This window comes from Balaenoptera borealis, assembly GCF_965194805.1.
Source record: "Balaenoptera borealis genome assembly, chromosome: 3".
In the NCBI taxonomy this organism is placed as follows: Eukaryota; Metazoa; Chordata; class Mammalia; order Artiodactyla; family Balaenopteridae; genus Balaenoptera; species Balaenoptera borealis.
The window spans coordinates 131,489,743-131,503,796 of NC_138866.1; the positions used below are offsets into that span (position 1 = coordinate 131,489,743).

At 35.9% G+C, this 14,054-nt stretch overlaps 1 long non-coding RNA gene across 1 annotated transcript in view; it reads right to left on the bottom strand.

Moving 5' to 3' along the window:
- Nucleotides 1-324: 324 nt before the first annotated feature.
- Nucleotides 325-14,054, bottom strand: part of LOC309625552 — a 276,776-nt gene continuing 263,046 nt past the window's right edge. Inside the window, exon 2 of the long non-coding RNA XR_014242591.1 lies at nucleotides 325-581. This is a non-coding gene — a long non-coding RNA (uncharacterized lncRNA). The remainder of the gene's footprint in view (nucleotides 582-14,054) is intronic.

Genomic DNA, 14,054 nt, shown 5'->3' on the forward strand with positions numbered 1-14,054 from the left:
CTCCAGCCATGTGGGTCCTAGGAGCATGGTGGGGAGGAAGAAGAGGAGAGGCGAACAGGGAGAGACTCTTGGAATCAGAGGATTGAGGTGAACACGCCTAGAGTTTCCCCCACCGACTCGGGCCCAGGGAGCCAGCTGGGGTCCTGGGCCTGCTCATCGGCACTCCAGGGTCCCTCCAGCCTGCTGAGCCTAATCCTTGCCCTGCAGGGGCATTTTCCAGCTGCCTGGGTCCTAAGCCTAGACCCTGCCTACTGCCTAAACCTCACCCCTGCCTAAGCCCTGCACCCCACAGCCAAGGCCTTTTCTGGCTTTTATTTTTTCCCCCCTCTTTCTGCTATTGTGTTTCTGTTTTACATTCTGGTTGTTGTTTCATCAATATTTTTATTTTTTCTAACATATCTGTTAGTTTTCTAATCTTATTTTATTTTTTACTCTTTGTTATTGTTCTGCTCCTTTTTTCTTTTTCTTTTTTCTTTTTTGCCACCCAGCGCACCTTGTGGGATCTTGGTTCAGGGGCCGGGGGTCGGGCCTGAGCTCCTGTGGTGGGAGCTCCAACCCGAACCACTGGACTAACACAGAACCTCAGACCCCAGGGAATATTCATCAGAGTGAGGTCTCCCAGAGGTCCTCATCTCAGCACCAAGACCCAGTGCTACCCAACAGCTGAAAAACTCCAGTGCTGGAAACCTCAGGCCAAACAACCAGTAAGACAGGAACACAATCCCACCTATCAAAAAAAAAAAAAAAAAAAAAAAAGAGACAACAAAAAAATATGTTACAGACAAAGGAGCAAGATAAAAACCTATAAGACCAAATAAATGAAGAGGAAATAGGCAACCTACCTGAAAAAGAATTCAGAGTAATGATAGCAAAGATGATCTAGAATTTCAGAAAGATAATGGAGGCATAGATTGAGAAAATACAAGAAATGTTTAACAAAAATCTAGAAGAACTAAAGAACAAACAAACAGTGATGAACAACACAATAATTGAAATGAAAAGTACACTAGAAGGAATCAATAGCAGAATAATTGAGGCAGAAAAATGAATAAGTGAGCTGGAAGACAGAATGGTGGAAATAATTGCTGAGGTGCAGAATAATGAAAATAATTGAAGACAATCTCAAAGACCTCTGGGACAGCTCTAAACACACCAACATTCAACTTATAGGTGTCCCAGAAGAAGAAGAGAAAGAGAAAGTGTCTGAGAAAATATTCAAAGAGATTATAGTTGAAAACTTCCCTACATGGGAAAGGACATAGCCACCCAAGTCCAGGAAGCATAGAGTCCTATACAGGATAAACCCTAGGAGAAACACACAAAGACACATACTAATCAAACTAACAAAAAATAACTTCAAAGAAACAATATTAAAAGAAGCAAGGGAAAAGCCAAACCTAACATACAAGGGAATCCCCATAAGGTTATCAACTGATTTTTCAGCAGAAACTCTGCAGTCCAGAAGGGAGGGGTAGGATATACTTAAAGTGATGAAACAGAAAAACCTACAACCAAGATTACTCTACCCAGCAAGGATCTCATTCAGATTTGATGGAAAAATCAAAAGCTTTACAGACAAGTGAAAACTAAGAGAATTCAGCACCATGAAACCAGCTTTACAACAAATGCTAAAGGGACTTCTTTAGGTGGGAAACACAAGAGAAAAAAAGACCCACAACAACAAACCTAAAATAATTAAGAAAATGGTAATAGAAACATACATATCAATAATTACCTTAAATGTAAATGGATTAAATGCTCCAAGCAAAAGACACAGTCTCGCTGAATGGATACATAAACAAGACCCATATATATGCTGTCTACAAGAGACCCACTTCAGACCTGGGGACACATACAAACTGAAAGTGAGGGAATGGATAAAGGAGTTCTATGCAAATGGAAATCAAAAGAAAGCTGGAATAGCAATACTCGTTTCAGATAAAATAGACTAAAATACAGACTGTTACAAGAGATAAGGAAGGACACTACATAATGATCAAGGGATCAATCCAAGGAGAAGATATAAAAATTATAAATATTTATGCACCCAACATAAGAGCACCTCAATACATAAGGAAAATGCTAACAACCATAAAAGGGGAAATCAACAGTAACACAATAATAGTAGGGGACTTTAACACCCTGCTTACACCAATGGACATATCATCCAAACAGAAAATAAACAAGGAAACACAAACTTTAAATGACACAATAGACCAGATAGATGTAATTGATATTTATAGGACCTTCCACCAGAAAGTGGCAGAATAAACTTTCTTCGTAAGTGCACACAGAACATTCTCTAGGATAGGTCACATCTTGGGTCATGAATGAAGCCTCGAAAAATTTAATAAAATTCAAATCGTATCAAGCATCTTTTCAGACCATGACACTATGAGATTAGAAATCAATTAGAGGAAAAAAACTGTAAAAAACACAAATACATGGAGGCTAAACAGTGTGCTACTAAATAACCAAGACATAACTGAAGGAATCAAAGAGGAAGTAAAAATATACATAGAAACAAATGACAATGAAAACATGATGACCCAAAACCTGTGGTTCACAGCAAAAGCAGTTCTAAGAGAGAAGTTTATAGCAATTCATTTTCACCTCAAGAAACAAAGAAAATCTCAAATAAACAATCTAAGCTTACACCTAAAGCAATGAAAGAAAAAAGATCAAAGAAAACCCAAAGTCAGTAGAAGGAAAGAAATCATAAAGATCAGAGCAGAAATAAATGAAATAGAAATGAAGAAAACGATAGAAAAGGTCAATAAAACTAAAAACTGGTTCTCTGTGAAGATAAACAAAATTGATAAACCTTTAGCCAGACTCATCAAGAAAAAAAGAGAGAGGAGGCAAATCAATAAAATTATAAATGAAAAAGGAGAAATCACAACTGACACTGCAGAAATACAAAAGATTTTAAAAGACAACTACAAACAACTGTATGCCAATAAAATGGACAAGCATGAAGAATGGACAAATTATTGGAAATGTACTATTTTCCAAGACTGAACCAGGAAGAATTAGACAATAGAAACAGACCTATCACAAGTAATGAAATTGAAACCATAATTAAAAATCTTCCAACAAACAAAAGTCCAGGACCAGATGGCTTCCCAGGCTAATTCTATCAAAGATTTAGAGAAGAGCTAACACTTATTTTTCTCAAACTCTTCCAAAAAATTACAAAGGAAGGAACACTCCCAAATTTGTTCTACGAGGCCACCATCACCCTGACACCAAAACCAGGCAAAGATATCACAAAAAAGGAAAATTATAGACCAGTATCACTGATGAACATAGACGCAAAAATCCTGAACAAAATACTAGCAAACAGAATCCAACAACACATTAAAAGGATCATACACCACGATCGAGTGGGATTTATCCCAGGGATGCAAGGATTCTTCAATATACGCAAATCAATCAATGTGATACACCATATTAACAAATTGAAGAATAAAAACCATATGATCATCTCAATAGATGCAGAAAAAGCTTTTGACAAAATTCAACACGGATTTATGATAAAAACACTCCAGAAAATGGCCATAGAAGGAACCTATATCAACATAATAAAGGCCATATATGACCAAACCCACAGCAAACAGCATTCTCAATGATGAAGAACTAAAAGCATTTCCACTAAGATCAGGAACACGACAAGGATGTCCACTCTCACCACTCATTTATTTATTTAAATTTTTGGCTGCATTGGATTTTTGTTGCTGCATGCGGCCTTTCTCTAGTTGCGGCGAGTGGGAGCCACTCTTCGTTGCAGTGCACAGATTTCTAATTGTGGTGGTTTCTCTTGTTTTGGAGCATGGGCTCTAGGAGCACAGGCTTCAGTAGTTGAGGCATGTGGGCTCAGTAGTTGTGGCTCGTGGGCTCTAGAGCGCAGGCTCACTAGTTGTGGCACATGGGCTTAGTTTCTCTGCGGCATGTGGGATCCTCCCAGACCAGGACTCGAACCCATGTCCCCTGAATTGGCAGGCAGATCCTTAACCACTGTGCCACCAGGAAAGTCACCACTCTCACCACTATTATTCAACATAGTTTTGGAAGTTTTAGCCACAGCAATCAGAGAAGAAAAAAGAAATAAAAATAATACAAATTGGAAAAGAAGTAAAACTGTCACTGTTTGCAGATGACATGACACTATACACAGAAAATCCTAAAGATGCCACCAGAAAATGACTAGAACTAATCAATGAATTTGGTAAGGTTGCAGGATAAAAAATCAATGCACAGAAATCTCTGACATTCCTATACACCAACACTGAAAGATCAGAAAGAGAAACTAAGGAAACAATCCCGTTTACCATAGCAACAAAAAGAATAAAATACCTAGGAATAAACCTACCTAAGGAGGCAAAAAATCTGTACTCAGAAAACTATAAAACACTGATGAAAGATATCAAAGATGACATAAACAGATGGAGAGATATACCATGTTCTTGGTTTGGAAGAATCAATATTGTGAAAGTGACTATACTACCCAAAGCAATCTACAGATTCAATGCAATCCTTATCAAATTACGAATGGCATGCTTCACAGAATTAGAAAAAAATATTTTACAATTTTATGGAGACACAAATGACCCCTAATAGCCAAAGCTACCTTAAGAAAGAAAAAGGGAGCTAGAGGAATCAGGGTCCCCAACTTCAAACTATACTACAAAGCTACAGTAATCAAGATGGTATGGTACCAGCACAGAAACAGAAATATAGATCACTGGTACAGGATAGACAGCCCAGAGATAAACCCATGCACAAATGGTCACCTAATTTTTGACAAAGGAGGCAAGAACATACAATGGAGGAAAGACAGCCTTTTCAATAAGTGGTGCTGGGAAAACTGGACAGCTACATGTAAAAGCATGAAATTAGAACACTCCCTAACACCATACACAAATATAAACTAAAAATTGTTTAAAGACCTAAATGTAAGACCAGACACTATAAAACTCTTAGAGGAAAACATAGGAAATACACTCTTTGACATAAATCACAGTGATATCTTTTTTGACCCACCTCCTAGAGTAATGAAAATAAAAACAAAAATAAAGAAATGGGACCTAATTAAACTGAAAAGCTTTTGCACAGCAAAGGAAACTATAAACAAGATGAAAAGACAGCCCTCAGAATGGGAGAAAATATTTGCAAATGAAGCAACGGACAAAGGATTAATCTCCAAAATATACAAACAGCTCATCTAACTCAATACCAAAAAAACAAACAACCCAATCAACAAATGGGCAGAAGACGTAAATAGACATTTCACCAAAGAAGACATACATATGGCCAAGAGGCACATTAAAAGATGCTAAACATTACTAACTATTAGACAAATGCAAATCAAATCTACAATGAGGTATCACCTCACACCAGTCAGAATGGCCATCATCAAAAAAACCTACAAACAATAAATGCTGGAGAGGGTGTGGAGAAAAGGGAACCCTCTTGCACTGTTGATGGGAGTGTAAATTGATACAGTCACTGTGGAGAACCATATGGAGGTTATACTTAAAAAAATAAAAATAGAACTACTGTATGACCCAGCAATCCCACTCCTGGGCATATACCCAGAGAAAACCATAATTCAAAAAGAGTCATGTACCACAATGTTCATTGCAGTTCTATTTACAATAGCCAGCACATGGAAGCAACCTATGTGTCCATCCACAGATGAATGGATAAAGAAGATGTGACACATATATACAATGGAATATTACTCAGCCATAAAAAGAAATTAAATTGGGTCATTTGTAGAGATGTGGATGGACCTAGAGTCTGTCATACAGAGTGAAGTAAGCCAGACAGAGAAAAACAAATAGCATATATTAACGCATATATGTGGGATCTAGAAAAATGGTACAGAGGAACCTATTTGCAGAGCAGGAATAGAGACACAGCCATAGAGAATGGACATGTGGACACAGGGGAGAAAGTGGAGGGTGAGACGAATTGGGAGATTAAGATTGACATATATGCACTACCATGTGTAAAATAGATAGCTAGTGGGAACATGCTATAAAGCACAGGAAGCTCAGCTCAGTGCTCTGTGATGACCTAGATGGGTGGGATGGTGGGGTGGGAGGGAGGTACAAGAGGGAGGTGATATAGGTATACATATAGCTGACTTACGTCATTGTACAACAGAAACTGACATAATATTGTAAAGCAATTATACTCCAATTTAAAAAAACAGATGGGTAATGTAAGCAGAGAGATGGAAACTCTAGGAAAGATTTGAAAGAAAATATTTAAAATAAAAAGTACTGTAAAGAAATGAATAATCACTTTGATGTGATCATCAGTAGACCTGACACACAGCTGAGGAAAAAAATCAGTCATCTTGAAGATATGTTGATAGAAATTTCCCAAAATGAAATGAAAAGATCAAAAAACAAACAAACAGAGAGGGCAGACAGCAGAAGCAAGAAGACTACAATCCTGCAGCCTGTGGCACAAAAACCACATTCACAGAAAGATAGACAAGATGAAAAGGCAGAGGGCTATGTACCAGATGGAGGAACAAGATAAAACCCCAGAAAAACAACTAAATGAAGTGGAGATAGGCAAACTTCCAGAAAAAGAATTCAGAATAATGATAGTGAAGATGATCCAGGACCTCGGAAAAACAATGGAGGCAAAGATCGAGAAGATGCAAGAAATGTTTAACAAAGACCTAGAAGAATTAAAGAACAAACAAACAGAGATGAACAATAAAATAACAGAAATGAAAACTACACTAGAAGGAATCAATAGCAGAATAACTGAGGCAGAAAAACGGACAAGTGACCTGGAAGACAGAATGGTGGAATTCACTGCTGCAGAACAGAATAAAGAAAAAAGAATGAAAAGAAATGAAGACAGCCTAAGAGACCTCTGGGACAACATTAAATGCAACAACATTCGCATTATAGGCGTCCCAGAAGGAGAAGAGAGAGAGAAAGGACCAGAGAAAATATTTGAAGAGGTTATAGTCCAAAACTTCCCTAACATGGGAAAAGAAATAGCCACCCAAGTCCAGGAAGCACAGAGAGTCCCATACAGGATAAACCCAAGGAGAAACACGCCAAGACACATAGTAATCAAATTGGCAAAACTTAAAGACAAAGAAAAATTATTGAAAGCAGCAAGGGAAAAATGACAAATAACACACAAGGGAACTCCAATAAGGTTAACAGCTGACTTCTCAGCAGAAACTCTACGAAGAAGGGAGTGGCATGACACATTTAAAGTGATGAAAGGGAAGAACCCACAACAAAGATTACTCTACCCGGCAAGGATCCCATTCAGATTTGATGGAGAAATAAAAAGCTTTACAGACAAGCAAAAGCTAAGAGAATTCAGCACCACCAAACCAGCTCTACAACAAATGCTAAAGGAACTTCTCTAAGTGGGAAACACAAGAGAAGAAAAAGACCCACAAAAACAAACAAAAAACAATTAAGAAAATGGTCATACATCCATATCGATAATTACCTTAAACGTGAATGGATTAAGTGTTCCAACCAAAAGACACAGGCTTGCTGAATGGATACAAAAACAAGACCCATCTATATGCTGTCTACAAGAGACCCACTTCAGACATACGGACACATACAGACTGAAAGTGAGGGGATGGAAAAAGATATTCCATGCAAATGGAACTCAAAAGAAAGCTTGAGTAGCTATACTCATATCAGATAAAATAGACTTTAAAATAAAGAATGTTACAAGAGACAAGGAAGGACACTACATAATGGTCAAGGGATCAATCCAAGAAGAAGACATAACAATTATAAATATATATGCACCCAACATAGGAACACCTCAATACATAAGGCAACTGCTAACAGCTATAAAAGAGGAAATCAAAAGTAACACAATAATAGTGGGGGACGTTAACACCTCACTTACACCAATGGACAGATCATCCAAAATGAAAATAAATACGGAAACAGAAGCTTTAAATGACACAGTAGACCAGATAGATTTAATTGATATTTATAGGACATTCCATCCAGAAACAACAGATTACACTTTCTTCTGAAGTGCGCACGGAACATTCTCCAGGATAGATCACATCTTGGGTCACAAATCAAGCCTCAATAAATTTAAGAAAATTGAAATAATATCAAGCATCTTTTCTGACCACAACACTATGAGATTAGAAATGAATTACAGGGAGAAAAACGTAAAAAACAAAAACACATGGAGGTTAAACAATACGTTACTAAATAACCAAGAGATCACTGAAGAAATCAAAGAGGAAATCAAAAAATACCTAGAGACAAATGACAATGAAAATACGACAATCCAAAACCTATGGGATACAGCAAAAGCAGTTCTAAGAGGGAAGTTTATAGCTATACAAGCCTACCTCAAGAAACAAGAAAAATCTCAAATAAACAATCTAACCTTACACCTAAAGGAACTAGAGAAAGAAGAACAAACAAAACCCAAAGTTAGCAGAAAGAAAGAAATCATAAAGATCAGAGCAGAAATAAATGAAATAGAAACAAAGAAAACAATAGCAAAGATCAATAAAACTAAAAGCTGGTTCTTTGAGAAGATAAACAAAATTGATAAACCATTAGCCAGACTCATCAAGAGAAAGAGGGAGAGGACTCAAATCAATAAAATTAGAAATGAAAAAGGAGAAGTTACAACAGACACCGCAGAAATACAAAGCATCCGAAGAGACTACTACAAGCAACACTATGCTGATAAAATGGACAACCTGGAAGAAATGGACAAATTCTTAGAAAGGTATAAACTTCCAAGACTGAACCAGAAAGAAACAGAAAATATGAACAGACCAATCACAGGTAATGAAATTGAAACTGTGAATAAAAATCTTCCAACAAGCAAAAGTCCAGGACCAGATGGCTTCACAGGTGAATTCTATCAAACATTTAGAAAAGAGCTAACACCCATCCTTCTCAAACTCTTCCAAAAAATTGCAGAGGAAGGAACACTCCCAAACTCATTCTATGAGGCCATCATCACCCTGATACCAGAACCAGACAAAGATATTACAAAAAAAGAAAATTACAGACCAATATCACTGATGAATATAGATGCAAAAATCCTCAACAAAATACTAGCAAACAGAATCCAACAACACATTAAAAGGATCATACACCTTGATCAAGTGGGATTTATCCCAGGGATGCAAGGATTCTTCAATATACACAAATCAATCAATGTGATACACCATATTAACAAATTGAAGAATAAAAACCACATGATCATCTCAATAGATGCAGAAAAAGCTTTGGACAAAATTCAATACCCATTTATGATAAAAACTCTCCAGAAAGTGGGTAGAGAGGGAACCTACCTCAACATAATAAAGACCATATATGAGAAACCCACAGCAAACATCATTCTCAATGGTGAAAAACTGAAAGCATTTCCTCTAAGATCAGGAACAAGACAAGGATATCCACTCTCACCACTATTATTCAACATAATGGAGAAAAGGGAACCTTCCTGCACTGTTGGTGGGAATGTAAATTGATACAGCCACTATGGAGAACAGTATGGAGGTTCCTTAAAAAACTAAAAATAGATTTACCATATGATCCAGCAATCCCACTAATGGGCGTATACCCAGAGAAAACCGTAATTCAAAAAGACACATGCACCCCAATGTTCATTGCAGCACTATTTACAATAGCCAGGTCATGGAAGCAACCTAAATGCCCATCAACAGACAAATGGATAAAGAAGATGTGGTACATATATACAATGGAATATTACTCAGCCATAAAAAGGAACAAAATTGAGTCATTTGTTGAGATGTGGATAGATCTAGAGACTGTCATACAGAGTGAAGTAAGTCAGAAAGAGAAAAACAAATATCGTATATTAACACATGTATGTGGAACCTAGAAAAATGGTACAGATGAACCAGTTTGCAGGGCAGACGTTGAGACATAGATGTAGAGAAAAAACGTATGGACACCAAGGGGGGAAAGCCACGGGGGGAGGGGATGGTGGTGTGCTGAATTGGGCGATTGGGATTGACATGTATACACTGATGCGTATAAAATTGATGACTAATAAGAACCTGCTGTATGAAAAAATAAATAAAATTCAAAAATTAAATAAATAAATAAAGTAAAACTACAATGAGGTATCACCTCACACCGGTCAGAATGGCCATGATCAAAAAACAAAAAACAAAACAAACAAACAAACCAGAAAACAAAGAAAAGAAAAATGTGGAACAATATTCAAGAACTGTGGGACAATTATGAAAGATGTAACATACATGTCCTGGAAATTCCAGAAAAAGAAGGAAGAGAGAAAGGAACAGGAGAAATATTTGGAGGAATAATGCCCAAGCATTTTCTAAAATTAATGACAGACACAAAGCCACAGATCCAGGAAGTTCAGAGAACACCAAGCAAGATGAATATCAAAAAAAAATTTACAACTAGGTATAAAATATTCAAACTGCAGAAAACTTAAGACAAAGAAGCCATAAACAGAGGAAGGGAGAACCCTTACTGTAGGTGAACAAGGATAAGAATTACATCAAAATTTTTATCAGAAATTATATGCAAGCAAGAAAAAAGTGGAGTGAAATATTTAGTGTTGAAAGAAAAACCCCGCCAACCTAGAATTCTATATTCAACAAAATTAGCATTTAAAAGTGAAGGAGAAATAAAGACTTTCCCAGACAAAGAAAAACTGAGGGAATTTGCTCTCAGTAGACCCAGCTTTCTAGAAATATTCAAAGAAGTCCTTCAGAGAGAAAGGAAGTTATATATGTCAGAAACTTGGACCTACATGAAGAAAGGAAGAACATCAAAGATGGAATAAATGGAGGTAAATAAAATATCCTATTTATTTATTTATTTATTTATTTATTTATGGCTGTGTTGGGTCTTCGTTTCTGTGCCAGGGCTTTCTCTAGTTGCGGCAAGTGGGGGCCATTCCTCATCGCGGTGCGCGGGTCTCTCACCATCACGGCCTCTCTTGTTGCAGAGCACAGGCTCCAGACTCGCAGGCCCAGTAATTGTGTCTCACGGGCCTAGCTGCTCCGCGGCATGTGGGATCTTCCCAGACCAGGGCTCGAACCCGTGTCCCCTGCATTGGCAGGCAGATTCTCAACCACTGCACCACCAGGGAAGCCCTAAAATATCCTATTTTTAATTGCTAAAATTGTTTGCTCAAAGTAATATTAGCAATAATCCATATATTGGGTGATTACAGTTCATGGATAAATGAAATGGATGATGGTGATATTATAAGGAAGAGGAGGAAAGAATTGGAAACTCTGTTACAGAGTATCTGCACTACCTGGGAAACAGTATGGTGTTATTTGAAAATGTAGAATTGTAAATGTGTATTTCAAATTTAAGAGCAATGTCTAATCAAAAAATATATATATTTATATAACCGATATTATGAGAGGTGATAAAATGAAATCATATAAATGATCAATTAAGACCAGAGGAGTCAGAAAAAGAGGAGACTGCTGAAAAAGTGTAATGAATAGACAACAGTTACAAACATGATAAATATTAATCCAAATATATAAGTGAGTAGGCTTAATACACTAATTAAAACACTGAAATTGTCAGAGTGGATTAAAAAAAAAAGTCCCAACCCAACTTGTCTACAAGAATCCAACTTTAAATATAAAAATACAGATAGATTAAAATTAAAGGGGTGGAGAAAGACATACAATGCTAAGATCAATGAAAAGGAAGTTGAAGTAGCTATATTAAGTTTAGACAAAGCAGACTTTAGAGTAAGACAAATCGTCAAAGATAAAGCAGGGTATTGCTTTATCTTTGGTAAAGGGATCTATTCTCCAAGAATCCATGACAATCTTTAACGTGCATGCACATAAAAACACAGCATCAATATATTTGAGACAAAAACTGATAGAACTGCAAGGAGAAATAGACAAATCTGCTATTATGGTTGGAGACATCATCATGCCTCTCTTACTAATTGACAGAACCAGTGCATAAAATCAGCTAGCATGTAGTTGGAATAAACAGCACCATCATTCAACTGGATTCAACTGATATTTGTATAATATTATTATATCAAACAACAGAAGAATATACATTCTCCTCAAATTGACATAGAATATTCACCAAGGTAGACCACATTCTGGGTCATAAAACACACGTTAACAAATTTAAAAGAAATAGAAATCATACAGTGTACTCTCAAACCACAATTAAGTTAAACTAGAAATCAATAACAAAAGGATAGCTGGAAAATTCCAAAATATTTGGAGATTAAATAACACATTATCTAAATAACACATGGGTCAAAGAGGAAATCTGATATGAAGAGAATTTTTTAAAATATTTTGAACTAAATGAAAATAAAAATATGACATCAAAATTCATGAGAGGCAGCAAAGTCATAGCATTGAATGTATATATTAGAAAAAAAAAGAAAAATCTAAAATCAATAATCTAAGCTTCCATCTCAGGAAAATAGAGATAGAAGAGCAATGTAAACCTAAAACAACTAGAAGAATAGAAATCAAAATAATAAAAATTAGAGCAGGAATCAGTGAAATTGAAATAGGAAAACAATAGGGAAAGTCAACAAAAGTAAAAGCTGGTTCTTTCAAAAGATTAATAACATTGATCTACCTCTGGCTATGAAAACTAAGAAAAATAGAGAAGGCACAAATTACTCATATCAGAAATAAAGAAGAGATCATCATACTGATCCCATGAACATTAAATGGATAATGAAAGAGGTTTATGAAAAACTCTATGCCCACAAATTTGATAATTTAGATAAAATCAACCACTACCTCGAAAACCACAAACCATTAAATTACTTAAGGAGAAATAGATAATTTGAAAAGGCTTATAGAAAATTCAATTATATATCTATCTGTATCTATCTTTAAGTCTATAATATATATTATATAAATTATATTCTATTGATTAAAGAAATTGAGTCAATAACTAATAATCTAAAAAAGGAGAAAGCACCAAGTCCAAATGGTTTCACCAGTAAATTTGACACACATTTAAGGAAGAAATGGTACCAATTCACTACACTCTCTTCCAGAAAACAGAAGCAGAGAGAATGTTCCTAATCATTCTATAAAGTCAACATCACTCTAATACCAAAATCATTTAAAGACGTTACAAGAAAGGAACACTACAGACCACTAATTCTCTGAATATAAATACAATAATCCCCCCAAAATATTAACAAATTTAATTCAACAATCTATAAAAAGAATTACACAGCAGGATTTAGTGGGATTTATCCAAGTATACAAGACTGTTTCAACATTCAGGAATCAATTAATGTAATCCATTACATCAACAGGCTAAAAAAAGAAAGATCAAATGATCATATCTATATATATATAGGAAAAACATCTGATAAATTCTAACACACATTTATTATTTAAAAAACTTTCAGTAAACTAGGAATAGAGAACTTCTTCAACAAAAAACCTACAGGTAACATCATACTTAATGGTGAGAAAGTAGTCTTTCCCCTTAGGATCAGGAACAAGGCAAGGATGTCCCCTCTCAACATTCCTTTTCAACATTGTACTAGAAGTTCTAGCTAATGTAATAAGACAAGAAAAAGAAGTAAAAGGTATACAGATTGGGAAGGAAGAAATAAATCTCTCTTTGTTCACAAATGACATGATTGTACATGTAGAAAATCCCAGGTATTGACCAAAAACTCCTGGAACTAATGAACAATTATAGCAAGATTGAAAGATACAGATTAATATACAAAATCAACTGCCTTTCTATATACCAGCAAGAACTCTTAAAAGCCAACAACAACAAAATCATATTAAAAATAGACAAAATATCTGAACAGATACCTCACCAAAAAAGATATATGTTATGAGCTGAGTCATGTTCCCCCCCAGTTCATATACTGAAGCCCTAATCCAAGCACTTCAGAATGTAACCAGATTTGGAGATAAGGTCTTTAAAGAAGTGATTAAATTAAAATGAGGCCATTAAGGTGGGCCCTAATCCAAGCTGACTGGTGTCCTTATAAGAAGAGATTTGTGCGTAATGTGC